The following is a 19,162-nucleotide window of genomic DNA, read 5'->3' as shown; positions in this document are numbered from 1 at the left end:
GTTAAACAATCATTACTTTTTTGAAATGATTACATTTGTCAAAACCAATTTTAAGATGGTTTTGGTCGTGATGATTTGGTGATAGTTTGCCTGAAAATGTGAAGTTGAGCTAATCGATGAACTTTTGAGCATTGATCCTCTTATTTTTATAGAAAAGAGTTGTTCTAAATTTATTTTTTTGATACCAAATAAAAGAGAAAAAAGAGGTTATTCTTATTTTATCGAAAACCGGAAAGTGCAATTTTGTGACTTAACCCCTTTGTACCCGGTGGCAAAGATTTGTCAACATAATTAACACTACCATCAGGGACTAAAGAATCGATAAAAAAAATTTTACCGATTTGAAATTCATTGGTTTTTTAAAAAGTTTTTTTTTTCACACTTCGAGTGTAAAATTTGGTAGAAGTGAGTTACTTATAAAAAACGGGAAATGATCACTTAAAATCATCATTACAGTCAAATAATGCAAACTAGCCGACCCAGCCCTCGAAATTCGAGTGCCAATTTCTTTATTTTTTTTTTTTATTTGCAACAATTCTGAACACATATAGTTTCTTTCTTTTCATAGTATTTCTTGTTGTTTTCTTGCGATTAACTACACTTTTCGAAGACAAAATACACAGGAATATATAATATACCTACTTTTTGATATATTTTAAATCTGATTTAGATATTGTTGAACTACGTTTTAACTACGCTCAACTACGTACAAAAAGTACCGAAAAAGAAAATGCAAAGTGTAATCGCCTTAAGTGCATTGTGTGTGCGTGCACCTTGCATTTTGCTATTCAATTCAACCTGTTTCATGTTCCATTCGTTCAAATTCCATCATTCAACCTCCACCAACTTCACTCAAATTTGTCATTCACACTTCATTTTTTTTTTTTTTCATACTTGTAGAAGTTTAAATTTCGGGAAGGGAGAGGGCGTTATTTATCGCACTTCCAGTTGCAATGATATTTGTGGTATGGGGAATTTCCAGCGAATGTCATTTCTGGGCTGGTGAAGATGTAAACAAACGTTTTTTGTACTGAAAATAGCTTTTTTGTTGTAATCGGCATGGGAAAAAATGTTTGTTTAATTCTTCACCAGTGGAGGTTGGCCAATGAAAAAGAAGTTCTTCCAGTACTTTTCCACTTGGAAAAGCCCAATTCAGTTTTTCAGGAAAATTTATGTGAATGCGTTCAGATATTTATTAGAGATTAAGGATAGGTTCACATTTATTAAAGGTGCGTTCAGGTGTTGATCTTCACAGTATACAGTAGTAAAAAGGTAATCCGTGGTACTGTGGGGCAGTGAAAATTTAAGCAAAACATCCCTTTGAAAGTAAGAATCGACATAATCAAACAAATCAATTCTTAAGGCTTTACCACACCAACTGCTTCGCACGACAACGTTTTTTTTTTATGTTAAAGCCTAACTACAATGACCTAAAAAGTGAAAAAGTGGAAAATTTACAAAATTAAATTTTTGTATTTCTTTGTAGCGCTATTTGTTTTTCAAAAAAACTACAAAAATTGTTTTTGCAACAAAAAACTAAGCTTTCTGCATAATTTTGTCAAATTTTGAGGACGGAAAAACTATCACAAAATGAGTTTGAAAATTTACACTTTTTGACTTTTTACAAAAAGTGGCCGTTGTTGTTATACCTTAAAAATTTTTATTTCTTTTTAGCAATATTTGTTTTTGGAAAAAACTAAAATTTTTTTTTTGAAACCAAAAAATAAGCTTTTTCAATCATTATTATTTATTTTGTCGTCGTAAAAACTGTCACAAAATGAGTTTGAAATCTATCACTTTTTGAATTTTTGCAAAAAGTGGCCGTTGTAGTTATTTCCTATAAGGCCGTAACTACATTGGCTCAAAAAGTACAAAAGTGAAAATTTTCAAACGCATTTTTGTATGGTTTTTCGTCCTAAAAAATTAAAGGTATAACTACAATGGCCACTTTTTGCAAAAAGTCAAAAAGTGAACATTTTTAAACTCATTTTGTGACAGTTTTTCCGACCACAAAATTAAAAATAATGATGTAGAAAGCTTATTTTTGGTTTGAAAAACAATTTTTGTAATTTTTTCCAAAAAGAAATACCTAGCGCTAGAAAGAAATAAAAAGATTAGGTTATTGTAGTTAAGGCATAAACGTCTAAAAGTGAAAACTTGGTAAAATGGTCAAGGAACTGTCAAATTCTTATGTCCTTTCAATAGAGAAAAGGACGTAAATAGATTTCATTGGTTTCATTATTCAGGTTTTGAGTGATTTTATATAAAAATACTGCAAGGCAAAAATGTATGGTATAACATTTGGTGTAGGTTACCATTTTTTATAATCAAAAGTGTTTACAAAAGATTGGGCCTTAGTAATAGTCTCGATTTTAATAGAATTAGATTTTAACAAAAAAATGCATGGTAATAAAACAAACATCTTACTTCTAAACTTAGATAACTAAAACAATGAAAGTTAACCATAGTTAACATGCGATCATAATATAACGCACCAATGTGAAACCCCCTTAATGTTTTTTGATTTTCGCTGAATGCTTTCATTCATTCATGAATGACATTTCATTCCAGTCGATTGGAAATTTTCCAACAGATATTCCAGTTGTTTTTGTTTTGTTTTTTTTTTTTTTTTCTTTACTAAAATATCGAATTTTAATTTATTGAATTTACCTAAAAAAAACTTTAAAATATTTATGTTCTGCACTTCTAGAGCAAATTTCTAATCGTTCCGTATATAATTTATGCCCCTTCGGTTTTTGTGGGCCGCGTAGTTTGTACCACAAAATTCGTGTTCGCCGTTTTATTATATGACGCTATTAGATTTTTTTTTTGGTCAAAAGCTGTATTTTGGCATTCTATAAATTTTCTTAGCAGACTAGAAAACTTTCATGTCCAAAAGTTTTAATTTTTTCAGGTCAAGCCAGGTTAGGTGAAGATTAAAAATAATATATAAGACAAGAACACTTATTCCAAAAAAAAAAATTCAAAAGACCATGTTTAGATTAGGGTAAAAGCGGGTGATATGGCGCGGCGGGTGAGATGGCGCACTTTAAATATCTTTTACATTTATTGCTCTAAAAATGTACGAAAAATATTTTTAGGTTTCTTTAAATATTTTAAATCGAAGTAGCCAGTAATCGTTTCTTTACCTGTGATACAAAAAATAAAAAAAAATTTCAAAGCAAATCATGTGATGATTTTTTTCGAATTTTTTTTTCGCCCTTTTTTTTTTGTTCCGATATTTTGTGAGTCGTTGGGATCTTAGATGACCTTGATACACCAATACATACAAGAAAGTATAAGTTATGCATTGCGTGTGAAATCTGAGCTCTAGTTCTATCTGCTTTTTATGGGTGCTTACGAATATAAGTTATGCGCAAAAAGGTGAGATGGCGCAGTTTTTTGCGGGTGAAATGGCGCATTCCCTACTAGAATTTTTTAATTGAGTATAGTTTTAGCATGTGCCATATCACCCTCAAAATATTTTTTTAAATAATTCAGCCAAGTTCAAATTTTATAAAAAAGACGACTAGTTGCTATTTATTATACAGCATGCATTGGTGCTTGACTCCTTCACATCGTTCAACCATTTGTGCAATGAATTTGTCAATAGAAACCTAAAACAAACTCATGCGCCATCTCACCCACCCTATAGGGGGAGATGGTTTTTTTTAAACTTTTTTTCTATATTAAATTAAAAATACGAATTTAAAAAATAAAATTCTGTAAAACAAACAATACGTTGGATATTGAATATAGAACATTTTTGCATTGTTAGAAATATGAAATGTGGTTTACTTTGAAAAATATGACAAAAACAAAAAAGGTATGCCATCTCACCCGCTTTTACCCTACACCAGTTTCACCATAACACTTTTTCATGAACTAATTATTAAAAAGATATTTCTTTTAATACATACATATATATCAAACACTGTTTAATTTTCACTTTATAATCCTCCCCTCAAGGATTTCGGGTTTTTCCATTTAATCAAAACCAATTCATTTATTTTAATTCTCATTATTTTATGGACCTGTCCTCTTTTTTTTTCTTTTTTGTTTGACAATATTCGCTCATCACTATAAGCCAGGATTGAAACCAATACATTATTCCATAGAGTTCATTTAGAGCTTTTTTGCACTATAAACAAAACACACATCCATCGTTGGTTGGTTATATGGTATAACTCCTGTGGCGTGCAATCACTTTGACTACATTTGCATAAAAATCAAATTCACTCGTGCAATTTGCGATTTAAATTTAATTTGCAACACATATCTCTCTCACTTTCTCCCCCTCTTCCCTTTTTTTGCGAAATGTCAATTTGGATTGATAGCACAGCTACTCTATGAGTATAGTAGATTGGCATCCTCAAAAAATGAAACCAAAAAAATAGCAAAAAAAAAAAAAGAGGAAAAACCACCACCAATCAAAATAGATGCGAATCAATTTTACCCCATTTTTTCCAACCCCCCTCTCTCCTACCCCCAAAGGATTCACTCACATAGTAGATATACACTGCATCGCACCAAACATTGAAAACAATAAAACCCAATAAAAATAAAAAGGATATCCCGCACATGATACGACACAGACATTGTGTCAATAAAACAACAGAATCTCAGAAAACATCGATTTCAGTTCGAAAAAAAAGGGAGGTAGAAATGGAAGAGAGGGGTGCTAGATATAGTATTTGGTATCGAATTCTTCCCTCAAACCTAAAATAAATATGTTGGAGCTATCTCTGACATAGAAAACACAAGTCTATTCTATTCACACAAATTGATATGTCTGCGTGTATGTTTGGTGAAGAATATTATTTGGCTCACTAGAGCCAGAAGTAAGAGGCAGAGGGGGGAGGTCAATATTCATTCATTCAATTTCATTCGTTATATTGGCATCACAAAAACAGAGAGAGAAAAAGGGGAGATATGAGGAGAAAGGAAAGATTTTTCCCAAACTTAATTCAATCCAAATCCATATCCTTTTCAGCTTCCGTCTGTCTGATGGTGGCTGTGTGTGCGAGTTAATTGAATTAGGTTAGGTTTGTTCCATATAGGTATACCACCTGCCTGGGATATAGTTAGACTTGCTAAGCCGAACGATATACTATAGATGTGAACCAGGTGATTGATTGCTTGCTTCTCTGTTAGCACACACTATATTGCGGTATAATCATTTGGAAAATATTTATTCTATCAAAACAAAAGGATCAACCCCGGATAGACAAACAAAAACTAGAGCATCCAGGCATCACTCTCTCTATATCCTTTCTGGGACAGGGACGGTACACTATGGAAGTTTTAATATCAACAAGCTCATAGATTTTCAAGGCGAAAGTTATTTGAAACATTTTTGGGGTCCGTTATAAAAGTTTGTAAAAATAACAAAATTTAGCTCCTATAAGACTTAAAAAAAAATATTTATAGAAAGCTTATAGGATCGATTAAAGTGAGAATATCAGCCAAAGGTTTCCAAAAACAAATCCTGGAAATTATGTCACAAAAAAAAAGTGTTGTCTGTACCCTCGTTGGGCGCCATTTTGTGTCAACTTGTTAATGTTTATTAGAAGTTCCGTTTATGTATTATCAAAAAAATTCTTCTAATTAACAAAAAGGACTAACAAAATCCAGAAGTCTTGTCAAAAAATAAAATAGTTGACTGTTCTCACGTTGGGCGCCATTTTGTTTTAAATTCTTCATGATTTTTTGAAATTCGATGCATCCAGTGTAAACGAAATTCATCTAATTAGCAAAAAGAACGAAAAAGTCCTCACACAAAAAAAAAATTAGAATTTTACCCACGTTGGGCGCCATTTTAATATCAATTTGTTTATGCTTATTTGAAGTTTTATTCATTCACTATCAGTGGAAGACTTCTAACTTACAAAACAAACGAACAAAATCCTGGAAGTCTTATAGCACAAAATAAATTGGTTGACTGTTCTCACGTTGGGCGCCATTTTGTTTTAAATTCTTCATGATTTTTTGAAATTCGATGCATCCAGTGTAAACGAAAGGCATCTAATTAGCAAAAAAAACGAAAAAGTCCTTTCACAAAAAAAAAAAAAAAATTAGAATTTTACCCACGTTGTGCGCCATTTCAATATCAATTTGTTTATGCTTATTTGAAGTTTTATTCATCCACTGTCAGTGGAAGACTTCTAACTTACAAAACAAACGAACAAAATCCTGGAAGTCTTATAGCACAAAATAAAATGGTTGGCTGTTCTCACATTGGGCGCCATTTTTTGTATCAATTTCTTTAAGTTTATTCGAAATTCTATTCATCTTATGTTAACGAAAGGTTTCTAGCTAGCAAAAGTAACGAACAAATCTACTTTAAAAACAAAAATAATGATTCTACCGACATCGGGCGCTAGATTTGTTTCAATCTGCTTATGCTTATTTCGAAGTTCTATATTTATCGATCATCAGCGAAAAGCTTCGAACTAACAAAAAATGTTGATTCTTATGACACAAGATAAAACTTTTGACTGTATCCACGTTGGGCACCATTTTGGGTAGATTTCTTCATATTTATTTGAAATTCTATTAATTTATTTATTTTCAACGAAAGCAAAAAGAACTAATAAATCCTAGAAAATGAAGAGAACAAATTCTTTCTAAGAATGAAAATAATGATTTTTCCCCCGTTGGGCGCCATTTTGATGCCAATCTGTTCTTGTTTATTTCAATTTTCAATCCATCAATCATTAGCGAAATGCTTCGAAAAAGCAACAAGTTTGAACAAAAATCTAAATCATATGTCACAAAATAAAAGTGTTGACTATACCTACCCACGTTGGGCGCCATTTTTATGTCCATTTGTTCAATTTCATTTTAAGTATTATTTATCAGCTTCTTACTATAAGAAAAAACAAGCAAATCCTATCACAAAATAAAAATGCTGATTGTATCAATGTTGGGCGCCATTTTCTTTTACAAATTTGTTCGTGTTCAGTCTAAGTTCGATCTATCAATTATTCTCGAAAAGCTACTTATTAAGAAAAAAGAGAATAAAAATGTTCATTGTTCCCACGTTGGGCGCCAATTTTTTTTTATCCATCTATCATAAGTTCTATCCATCTATCATAACTAAAAGACTTCGAACTATTAAAAAGGATGACAAAAATACTGAATATTATTTCCCAAAAAAAGTGCTTACGTTGGGCGCCATTTTTCTATCACTCCGCTCATGTTTCTTTCAATGTTCTATTCATCCATCATTTTGCATGGATTGAATTTCATTTGAAATTATCCTGAAAATTCATTTATTCAATTTGCATAGACAAAATCCTTTCGTCTATATATATATACGCAACCATCAAGGCACTGAGACTGGCACTGGAAAAAGGCTTCTCAAATCTAAATTTATACGAAACAAAACTCTTGCACTCTTAGATTTGATAAGAAAATTTTATCATCATCTTGACGATGACGATAGAATCTTTTGCTGATGGCTCTTTGGAGAAAGTTATTCATCGTCGTCGTCATTCTAGAAGACACAGACAAAAAAAAAAAGGATTCACTTGTAAAAGTTTTCAATCTTCGCGCGCACAACACCAACCCAACACTCGCTAATGAAATTGTAATCAAAAGTTGGCACTATAGTCGAGATGAGTCGCCTTGATGTGGCTTTGGTGATGCGGTGATTCATACGGTCTATCTTTCTTCTTATCCCTCCTCTACTTCATCGCAGAAGAAGAACCATTCAAACGCATTTTGCTTCGGGGTTCATTAAGCTTTGTATCCAGCATCATCCGCAGCAGCAGCATCCCCATCTTTTGCATGTTGGTGTCGTTTGTAATCAGTAATCACCAACAGCTAGAGGAGCTGAAAATAACAACTTACAAACACTTGCAACTCCAACTCTCGAAAAGGAGTCCTTTTTGGAGGAAGAAAACTCATCTAGCGCAGTCTGCCGGTTTTTCTTTTTTTATTTCCTGCCGTTTCGTTAGTGTTTACTTTGAGGCCTTTTGTATATAAAAAGGTTTGCTAAAGCAAAACCATAAACCAAACAACATCACAATTCAAGCAGAGAGTAGATGATAATCACTTACAGAAAGCGTCAAGGCATCAAAATTGTAAACAAAAAAAAAAGATGAAAAAAAAATGAAAACATTCAGCCGGAGCTACTTTAAAAATAGAAGAAGGTCCTTTCTCTGTTTCGCCTGAAACTTGACATTCAAGAGTTGTAGGTGAATATGCAAGTTTCACCTTTAAACGTTCTGTTTTCAATTTTTTTTTTTTTTTTAACTTTATGGAACTCTAAACTGTTCAAAGATGGGGGGAGGGTAAAGGGGAAAAATGGGGGATGAATGTCTCTTGCTTTTAAGTCTTGTGTATTTTATATTGGACAAAACATCCAGGACAGATTCAGTGAACCGGGTGGTAATAAGTATCGGCAGGATATTTTTATGTTGGCACAAGGATTTTAAGGATGTTTTTCGGATGTTTTTTTTTTTTTCTTTTTTCATTTACTTTATTTGAAAATTTCTATTTTTGTTTGTATTCAATAAAGTCTCTACTTAATTTTGAAAGCTTATAAGGGGAAGAGTAGAAGAGTCCTTAAACAAAAATTTTAATGCTTTTTCGATAGAAAGAAGTGAAGAAAGAGATTTTTTAAATATATATTTTTAAGCTGACAAAAAAGGAGAATTTTTCAAGCAGAATGATTTTTTTATGTTAAGACTCTTATATAAGAATGTAATAGTCCGTTAAGGAATTTAACAGACAACATCTTTCAAGCGTCTTTTAAGCTTTATGGAAAAAGCAACATTGTAAGAAATATTATAATGTGTAATAGATATTTTGTATTCCACAGCCGTGGAATTGGGAAATTGTCACTAATTGTGAAAAAAAAGAATATTGGCAGATAAAATACAAAAAAGAGAAATCTATTACATTAATTTGTGAAAACTCCAATCAACCTAAAACCGCGTTTTATAATTTTTTACAATTTGTATTTATACATACATGATACTTGGTAAAAATTAAGGTCCTTAAAACTTGTGGCGGTTCTAGCTTGACTTTAAGCTAGGTTCACTAAAAAACTAAAATTATATATTTTATAACAGTATGCCGGAATTTGACTATTTAAAGTTATTTGGTCTTTTTTGGGGCCAATTATAAAAGTTTGGAAAAACAATAAAATTGAGCTCCTATAAGATTTAAGAAAAATGTTTAAAGAAAGCTTAGGTATATAAAATCGATTAAAGAAGAGAAGAAAGCCAAATATCACAAAAATAAATGCGTTGGTTGTACCCACGTTGGGCGCCACTTTTGTGTTATTTTCTTTAAGTTCATTTGAAATTGATAATTACAATTTGATAATTACAACAACAACAAAAATTAAGGATGAACTTGAAATGGTGCAAGTTTTTCATTCAATTTTTTAAGTCCAAAAAGTCTTCCGGTTTGTGGTAACAACTTTTTGAGAAAAAAGGGAAAATCTAGGAATAGTAGATATATCAAATATGTTAACCTCATAAAAATTGGTAAACATTTTTGATATTTCTTAGGAACCATGGACCTAAATATTCCATTTAAAAGTTTTGTTAAGAAGAAATAAATTTGATTAGTCAAAAAACAAAAAAAAAAATATATTTTTTGTATACCTATCTGTGAAATTAAGTACAAAACTTTCACTTGTCATGGTAACCATGAATAAAATCAGTTTTGATTATTTTTGGACAATCAGGTTATAATAAATCTAAAGATTTAAGACAACTTTTTTTAGGTGCAAGGCTGTTTTATTCGACCAGGAGAAAGCATTGGGTATACCTACATATAAATTTAAAAAAATAATATAAAATTCGTTGTTCAAAGTAAAAAAAAAACAACTCCTTAAAAGATTTTGAGAGCTAAAAAATTAAAAAATACATTTTAAAAAAATCTTAAATCGTAGGTAAGGACCTGTTAAAATTTTTGTTTTTTTTTTCAATAATTTTTGAAAAAAAAAGTTAAACTGGCTGTTCCATTTTATTTTAATTAAAAATTAACACTTAAAACCGAAATTAAAAGAAAACCTTCAAAAATTGATTTTCCAACAAAAATAAGACAGACAACTTTGCAAGAACCCCCTTTTCGCATTGTCTAAATTACAGTAAAAAAGAGGTTGTCTGTAAAGCCGGTTTACGGATTTTACGTGATAATGTCGTCAGAAAACAGGTTGTGTGCTTTTGTTTAAAATGAGTCATTTGAAGCGTTTACTTTTTTCAAACAATCATAATTTACAAGAAAAAGCTAAAAAAAATACCTTATTTATTTATTTATTTTTTTAATTTTTTTATTTAAAAGCTTACAAAAAAAATTATGCAGTTTAAAAGCCAAGTATTTCTTCTTAAGAATAAAACCATTTTTAAATTTTTAAAATGCGCAAAATGTATAAAAATAATTCATTGGAAACAATCATTTTCATCAAAAAAACATGAATTTTTATCTTCAATTATTTTTATCGTCATTAATTCCATTATTTCTCTAACAACCTATAAAAAATGTTATACCATCTGAAAGCTTATTGTCTTAGCTCAAAATATATATATCGATCATCGGTCTATGAGACATCTACAAAAAGAGCTAGAATTTGTTGAACTCGATCAAATTTCATTAAAAAAAGCAAAAAAAACATTTATTTTTATGTCCTCACGCTATGAAATCAATTTTTTTGTTTGACAACCTATACAAAATTTTATACCATGTGAAAGTTTATTACTTCACCTTTCATATGACGCATCAATCTCATTTCAAAGAGAATTTTTTAAAGACTGTTGGGGGGCAACAGATCTCCACTGGTGTTTTGAGGTTTTTCGTAAGTTTCTTGAATTAACATTGTGTAGCTTGTAGTTTGTCTATCGTTATGTGTGATATACCAAATGAAAGGTAATTGTATCAGGTAATTGTATCATCAAAGTTTTATAAAATTTCTATCTGCTCTTGGTCAAAAGTTATAACCTGTTGAATTCTAAAATTTTATTTTACCGTTTTCTAAAAATTGTGTTTACGAAAATGATTGAAACTTCGCACACATATAATCGTGGTCATGGTCTATCATTACTCCATATACTTTATTCCTGTATCTATTAAAGAAAAAAGATAGAAATAAAAAACGATGAAAATTGGTTAAAAATTGTCAAAAAACGTGTTTTTTTAAAAACTTGTTTCTTCTTCAAAACTCTTTATACGATTCCAAGTTTTTACACATGTATGCATAAGACCAAAACCTACATGTCCTATAAGTTTGAGATTTTGAACGCTCCAAAAAAAAGCTAAAAATCAAAAACTATCCAAAAATACCCCTAAAAAACAAGGTGTTTTTCAAAAATTCATATTTCGAAACGCAGAGTGTTGGAAAAAAATCCGTATCAGACACCGAATTTTTGTTTCCTTCATCTTTCACCTGGCACCCTTAGAATTGTCAAAAAAAATTTCCCCTATCCAAAATCATCATTTTGTCATAGCCCCAACACGTGTACAACGTTCAAACATAACGTTGTAGCTTAGTTTCAAAAGTTTTGGGAATTTTTTCTTAAATGCAGTTATTTTTAAATTAGTTTTATCTCTCTATAGCAAAAAAAAAAACGCTCTACAACTTCGCGTTTAGATTTTAGCCCAAACTTCATTTTTCCGTTTTACCCCTGTTTACCCTATTAAATAATGGAATTTTTAAAAATCCTTCATTTCGATTAGGCTTTAGGTTATTATCTTTCAAATAAGTTATAGAAGATTTTTGTACCTCTAATAGTTTATTTTTAATTTTTAATTGAAATTTTTTGCCGCACTGCGAAAGTGCGAGAGTGAAACGGGAGAAAATGGCGTCACTTTTTGGTGGTGGCTGCCATGGTTCATCGATTTATAAGACGTTATCACGTCAAAAATAAACTGTTGACATACAAACGCTTGTTTGGGTGTCTCACTCTATTTTACTGACACATTCATCAAATTTTATAAATTAAATAAAACATACTGGGATTGCCTCTCTCTTGAAAAAAAAGTAATATAAGATGTACCTAATTTATGTCTCCTAGAGATAAAATAATATAAAAACATCTTTCAGAAGGTCCTTTGTATAACATCATTAATAAATCTTCAATTCTATTTTTAGATGTTGTTATTTCTGGCTTCCTATTTGATCTTATTTTTTTTCTTCTTCTTCTGGCTTCACTGAATTCCTTCATTTCTAGCAAATCTCAACATACCTTTCCAACCTGTTTTTCATTTCTAACTTAATTCATATCTTTTTGATCTCATTTAATTAATTCTCCATTAGGTATAAGTTAGCTTTTCTTGACTTTCTGTCTATCTGTACTGTAACCAATAGCAATAATTCCCATGATACAAGAAAAGTTATTATTATTATTATTATTATTTCTTCCTTGCTTTCATATCATATAATCGATATCAAAAGAAATGAAGCCCCAAAGGTACCTAATAAGAACCAGCTTACACCATAGAAACATGAATATCCTGGCACTGCTGATGGCTGTTGTATATTCTTCCTTGATTCATTCATCATTTGCAAAACGAATAAAGCCTTGAGGTTAAGGAGGGTGAAAATGAGGGGGGTTAGTTAAAGATAAGTATGAAAGATGTACGATAGCACTGCCACCCCTTGACACCAACCAATATTTTCGATATCACAACTTTCGTCATATATCGCCAGCAATAGGTCGATCCTTAACAAATTATAAACAAATCTAGCTCACGGCAAAAAGAGCCTTCCCTTCCCGTTTTTCGAAACCAACCAAAAACCAACCACCTTTAGGGTTGACTCTGTTCATTTTCTACTAACGTTTTTGTGCTCATTTTTACTATACTTTTTTCTTCCTTCCCCCCTTTCCGATTTCCACCACAAGGATAATGTTGAAAGCAGAAATCATAAAAATTTATGTTTGCCAGCAATAATCGGCAGGATATCAGAAATATATCTCAGTTACTATGTTAAGTTTGATGAGGACGAAATTCTGGGGTGATGGTTGTGGGGGGCTTTAAGCTGATGCCTTCGATTATAGGGGTGGCAAGAGGCCATACCCCAAAGAAAAAACTCCAATACTGTTCGATATTCACACACACCACCAAGTTAACAGCAGTCTTCAGTTTCGAAACAGAAAACAGGGTAAAAGATGAAGAGGGTAGAAAAATTTGAAAAACACTTCAACGAAGGATTCTTTTTTTTTTCTTCTGTGTTATTTTGTTTGGATTTCTGAATCCTCAAAAGCGTTTATCCCTTTAGATTGCGTGTGGCACACAGAGGTAAGACACCAAACCCAAAACATAGGTCTCTCCTAGGGGTTTGCAGAGCTTCAGCTTATTGCGCAAAAAGGGTTTCCGGTTATGGATTCGATAAGTCTTTGGAATTATTTTAATATAATTCTGCCAAAAATTTTTCGAATATTATTTGTAGCCCTGTGGCAGTGGGAGAGACAGAATAGGTTTTAATGTGTGTCTGACAGAGAAAGAGAGACACACAAAGGGTCAAGTATTGAAGAATTATTTGCGGCCAAGGGTGTATTATATCCATTTTTTTTTTTTTGTATTGTAGACACTTTTTCCCCTGAACTTAGACCAAGAAGAGATGAGGTTGAATGGGGTTAAAATGTTTATGGTTGGATATTTGGCAATAAGGCTGAAAGGCACAGGAGGGTTAAGGTATGACTTCCTTTTAAAATTGCTATTAAATTGAATGGCTCTTTTTTGAAAAGGTCCAAATTGTTCGCCAATTTGTCAACTTTTAACGACAAGACAATTTCGGTCCTCTCCCCAAACAAGGTTAAGATGGTAGGTATGTAGGTTCCTAGTTTTCTATTTTATGGGTCTTTATCTCTGGTGTTGGATATAGTAATTTTTGTTTTGTAGTTTCGAGACACTGGAATTTTATGAGATGAGATTCCTTCGCCAGTTATTGAAGGAAAAGTTTATTTAATTACTTTTTAATCACGTCAAGACCCAAGAGAGAAATAGAGACATGCTATAATAATTCATCATAACGATGTGCAGACAACAAAGGGACAAGGATGTTAAGCATTCATCAGTTAAGTACAAAAGTAATTTGAAGTTATGGGTTTTTGTATTATACGATGAAGTTGTGAAGTTATTGGTTTTGGGTGTTAGATGGGAATTCTTTGTTTAAAAGGTTTGTCAATATCTTAAAATAGATGGAGTTATTACATAGACATTTGACTCATTAGAAAGTTTAGTGATCCACTTTTTTATGAGAAATAATTATTTTTGGAAATTATTGGGCTAACCTACGATTTCTTTATGAAGTATAAAAAAACAGTTCCCTAATTTTGCATGTAGAGGGCGCTATACTCAAATTTTTGCAACATTATATAGCTTATAATCAACGGACAAGTAAGACGCTTCGAACAAGACCTCAATTGTCAAATTGAGATAAGTAGTTTGGAAGTTATGATGGAATAGATGAACATACGTTTAAACTTTAACATAGCTGATTTTGAGAAGCAGTCTTGTCTCAGTCTTGTCTCAATCTCGTTTCAATAAGAATCACTTTTCAAATCAGGCAAATCATAAACCAAAAACCAATAAATCGCAGCCGAAATTTTAAATCGTCGTGAAAACTAAAAAAATCGTAGCCGATTCTTGTAAATCGCATAGCGAAAAAATAAATCGCAGTCAAAAGTTAGTAAATCGAAGCTAGCACAAACAAATTTTCTTTCTAAAAAATTCATAAAAATAAACGAAATAAGTACCTACTAAAAAACATATTCCCATTTTAAAGCGAAAACAGATCCTTATTTGCATATTTATAGGCTCATTAAATCATGTGCATTAAAAAAAAAAACTACAAACAAAAAATTACTTCCGTTAACAATAGCACTGGCCTCTTGCGGGTAATTAAGGTATCATAATATTCAAATGTATTTCTGACCTCTTAAAAATTCGATTCGGAAAATTGTTTAAAATGTTTGCATAGTTTCAGGCACACGACGCGACAAAATGGTTTATTTTATCCACGAACCGGAAATTCAGCAATAAATTTTCATTAAAAATAGCAACAAAAAAAAAAGGTGAAAAACTATATTCTTGTTTGGACAAAAAATTGTAGCCTAAAGCTACAATGAGTGTGACCTAAAAAAATATAAAAATAAAATAAAGGAAATAACTGGGGAAACATAAAAAAATATATAAAAAAAAAAACAGGACAGGTAAAAGGATCAGACACTATTTTTATGCTGACCATTTTACTGATTTAATTTTTCGCCAACACCAATTTATTATTAAAAATTCACAAAGAGGATATGAGGCGTTCAAAATGTTTTTTTTTTTTTTTTTTCTACTCAATGTTTGAATAAATAATACTTTTTCATCCTCTAGTGCGTGTGTGTTTGTGAGTGAAAAATGTATTTTAAAAGTTTAACTTTGTGAAAGGACCTGTTGATATTATTTTTTTTTTTTTTTCTTGTTTTCTATTTTACGACCTCGAACATAAAAAAGAGAACGCCTTTGAGTTCCAGTTGCAATGCAGTTTGTATAAAAAGTCTGTGCAATAGAAGGTTTCACCTACACACTTATATATTTTATGCATCCCAGACATTTTAAATATATTGTGACCCAAAATGCCACATCCTATTTCAGGATTTTAAAGTTAAACAAAAAAAAAAAAAATATTAATGCATCTGAAGAAGTTTTGAGGTTTTGAACAAAAGGAGCACTCTTATTGTTGATACTATGCCCGGGCGCCACTTATGGAATGGCGATAAAATCTTTAAAGAAGGGTTTTTATTGTTAAACCCAACCCAAACAAAGTTGGAACTTACAAAATATATATAGTTTTTGTATTTATTATTGTTTAGTCACGCTCCTTTTTATGCTTGACAATGTTGCTAGGAGAGTGTAAATCATCTATAGAAAGGATGGCAAGTATTTACTTATATATTGTGTGGGTCGTGTGATGGTGGCTTTTGGAGCATGTGGATGATAATGATGGTATGTAAGCAAGGGTGAGTTTACATTATTGTTCTTTTAGCCCACTTTTTTTCTTTTTCAAGTAGTTAGGTTCGATAGTTGGTGCTGATGCATAATCGAGGAAGTATAGACAAAAAACCATTTGGTTAGATATTTAACTTGAATGTGACATTTGACACAGTTTTTTTTCGGTTAACAATTAAAATGTTTAAAAATTCTGAGATTTATAGGGCGTACTTTTTTTAAGCATTTTTAGTGGTTGATCCTTGCTTTAATAGGTATAACTGTATGAATGGGTCATAAAACTATGTACACTTATTGGGCTGAAAAAAAAGTTTTGACAAGACTATTTATTGTTCTTTTTTGAAAAAAAAAAAAACATACGCAACTTCTTCCGTTTCAACACTCCTTTTCAATCGTACTTAATTATACCCTATAACAGAAACACCATAATGAGATATGTTCATCTGTTCCATCATAACTTCTAAAATACTCATGGTAATTCGATAAATAGCATATCGTTGAAAGCGTCTTTCTTGTCTGCTAGCTATGTAACGTTACATTAATTTCCATATGGATCCCCTTGCATTGTGAGATAATGTCAAAAAAAAAATTTAAATATCTTTTGTAAAAAAAAAATTAATCAATTTCTTCTTCGGCTTCAAAAACCGTTTTTAAACGCAAAACCCGACTTAGTCAGAGCCGATTAAAAGGTATGTTCATTTATTCCAACATTACTTCTAGACTACTTATCGTAATGAAAACTTCATATTTCCACACTATTTCTAAAAACTGCTGATCAATTGATTATTACTAATAGGAGAACTAAAGCAATGGAACATTGAAATAAAAAATCCTTGCATGGTTTTGGAGAAAGTAAGAATGTTGCATTTGATATTTCAATGCCAATATTTTTTTTTTATGCATTGATTTTCCATTAAAATTTAAAAAAAACATTTATTTTAAACAAGAAAACTTGCATTAAAAAATTGTTATTGCAACTGAAAAATATTTAGGTACATTGAAAATTAAATTTTTATTGCATACAAAAAAATTTTATTGCAAATAAAAAATATTCCGCATTGAAAAAAAAAAAATCAATGAAAAATGTGTGCATTAAATACTTTTTTTTTAATATTGGTCGAATTTCTTACAATTTTAATTTGCAAGAAATTCGACGAATATTAAAAATAAAATGCACGACTGGGTCGCACGAACTTGCTCTTAGAGTTAAAGTTGCTTAAATTTTTAAGACTTTTTATATAGAAATTTGGAAAAAAAAAACAAAATTCGTTTTTGAAAAAAAATAAAATAAAATCTGAAATTAAATTGCCCTCCAAAACAAGTATGCAGTTTTGATTGATATATTAACATGCATTTTTAGAAAAAAAATTTTCAAAATCGTTAGAGCCGTTTTTTTAAAAAACTAATTTTTTATAAATATTTTTTTGGAAAAAAAGTTTTAAAATAAAATTAGTATGCCATTTGGTAGAAATCACTAATCAACATCTAAAAACAAAATTTCAAAAAAGTTCAATGTCCCGTTTTCGAAAATTTGATTTTTCAAAAAAAAAATTTCAAATTTTTTTTAAAAATCCAAAAATTATTTTTTTCAAAATTTTATTTTTGGCTTATATTTAAATTATATAAATGCTTCTTCACAAAAAGTTTCGTTGAAATCGAATAAGCGGTTTCGGAGATAATCGGATTTGAAAAAAAAACGGTTCTATGGCAGGTACCGTTAATAATGATTTTCAAAAAAAAAACTTTCTATTGAAAGATAGACTTTAGCTTAAAACTAACATTTGAATTTTTTAAACAAAATCGTTAGAGCCGTTTTCGAGATATTTCAATTTTACTAAAATCGGTATATGACAAGTACCGTTATTTTTGGTCCAAAAAAATTAATTCCAAAAACCCCTCTGGAGAGTCGCCAAATAACGCTACATACCAAGTTTGACATTAATCTGTCCATCCGTTTAGGCTGTAGCTCCTTATACAGACAGACAGACAGACTGACAGACTGACAGACTGACAGACTGACAGACTGACAGACTGACAGACTGACAGACTGACAGACTGACAGACTGACAGACTGACAGACTGACAGACTGACAGACTGACAGACTGACAGACTGACAGACTGACAGACTGACAGACTGACAGACTGACAGACTGACAGACTGACAGACTGACAGACTGACAGACTGACAGACTGACAGACTGACAGACTGACAGACTGACAGACTGACAGACTGACAGACAGACAGACAGACAGACGGACTTCCGGGACCCACTTTTTTGGCATTGTCTACCATCGTAATGTCATGGAAAAATGTTATCTCAACTTTTTTTTTTGTACGAATGCATAACTTGATATATAGTACCTATATCGCAAGTAAAAAATTTAATGCACATAAATTGCATTGAATATTTTTTTCAATGCAGAAAATTTTTATTCGCATTAATTTTTTTTTTTTTTTATACAAAATATTTGTATTTGCAAGAATAATTTTATTTGCAATGCAAATATTTTTCAATTGCAATAATTTTTTTAATGAATTTTATTTAATTGCAATAAATATTTTTTTTTTTTTAATTTCAAACGCATTTTTTTTAATTGACCTTGCTTTTGGTGTTGATGACTTTCTTCATATAGCTGAACTAGAAATTATTAAAGTTTCAAAAATATTTTAATTGCATTTGCCTACAGAGGGCACCATATTATAGAGTTTTGCATAGCCTATAGCCAGCTGACAAGTAAGATGGTTCTAATGATACCTCATTTTGTCAAATTATAGCAAGTTTTTGAAAAGTTATGAGGGCACAAACATATGTATAACCCCCCTTTTTGCAGCTCTGTTGTAAAGTAAAAGAAAAAGATACTAAAAAAAAAAAAAATTTTAATTATCAGCTGAATATAGACTATATGGAAATTTCAAATATGGCGCCATCTATTGGTTAAAAGTAATGAACTAAATATATAAATTGTTATGAACACCAGCTCAAACAAAAAAAAAAAAACATTTTCAAATTATCACTACAACGTAATTTAAAAAAAAATATAAGTTCAAAAACTAAAACCCAGTTATTTCTTGACGTTTTCATCTAGAGGGCGCCATCGCCATTAGGAAAAGTTTCATAAGTAGTTAAGATGTTATGACGGATCAAATAGACATACCAACTGCTTAAATATTTAAAGGAGGTTAACAAAATCAAAAATCATAATGTT

At 30.8% G+C, this 19,162-nt stretch overlaps 1 protein-coding gene across 1 annotated transcript in view; it reads left to right on the top strand.

Annotated features, from left to right (window-relative positions):
• LOC129908690 (EGFR adapter protein) overlaps nucleotides 1-19,162 on the top strand; it is an 81,411-nt gene that overhangs the window by 15,836 nt on the left and 46,413 nt on the right. The gene's annotated exons all lie outside the window — the stretch shown is intronic.

Source organism: Episyrphus balteatus, chromosome 2 (assembly GCF_945859705.1).
Source record: "Episyrphus balteatus chromosome 2, idEpiBalt1.1, whole genome shotgun sequence".
Lineage (NCBI taxonomy): Eukaryota > Metazoa > Arthropoda > Insecta > Diptera > Syrphidae > Episyrphus > Episyrphus balteatus.
This window is presented reverse-complemented; position numbering and strand designations above follow the sequence as displayed.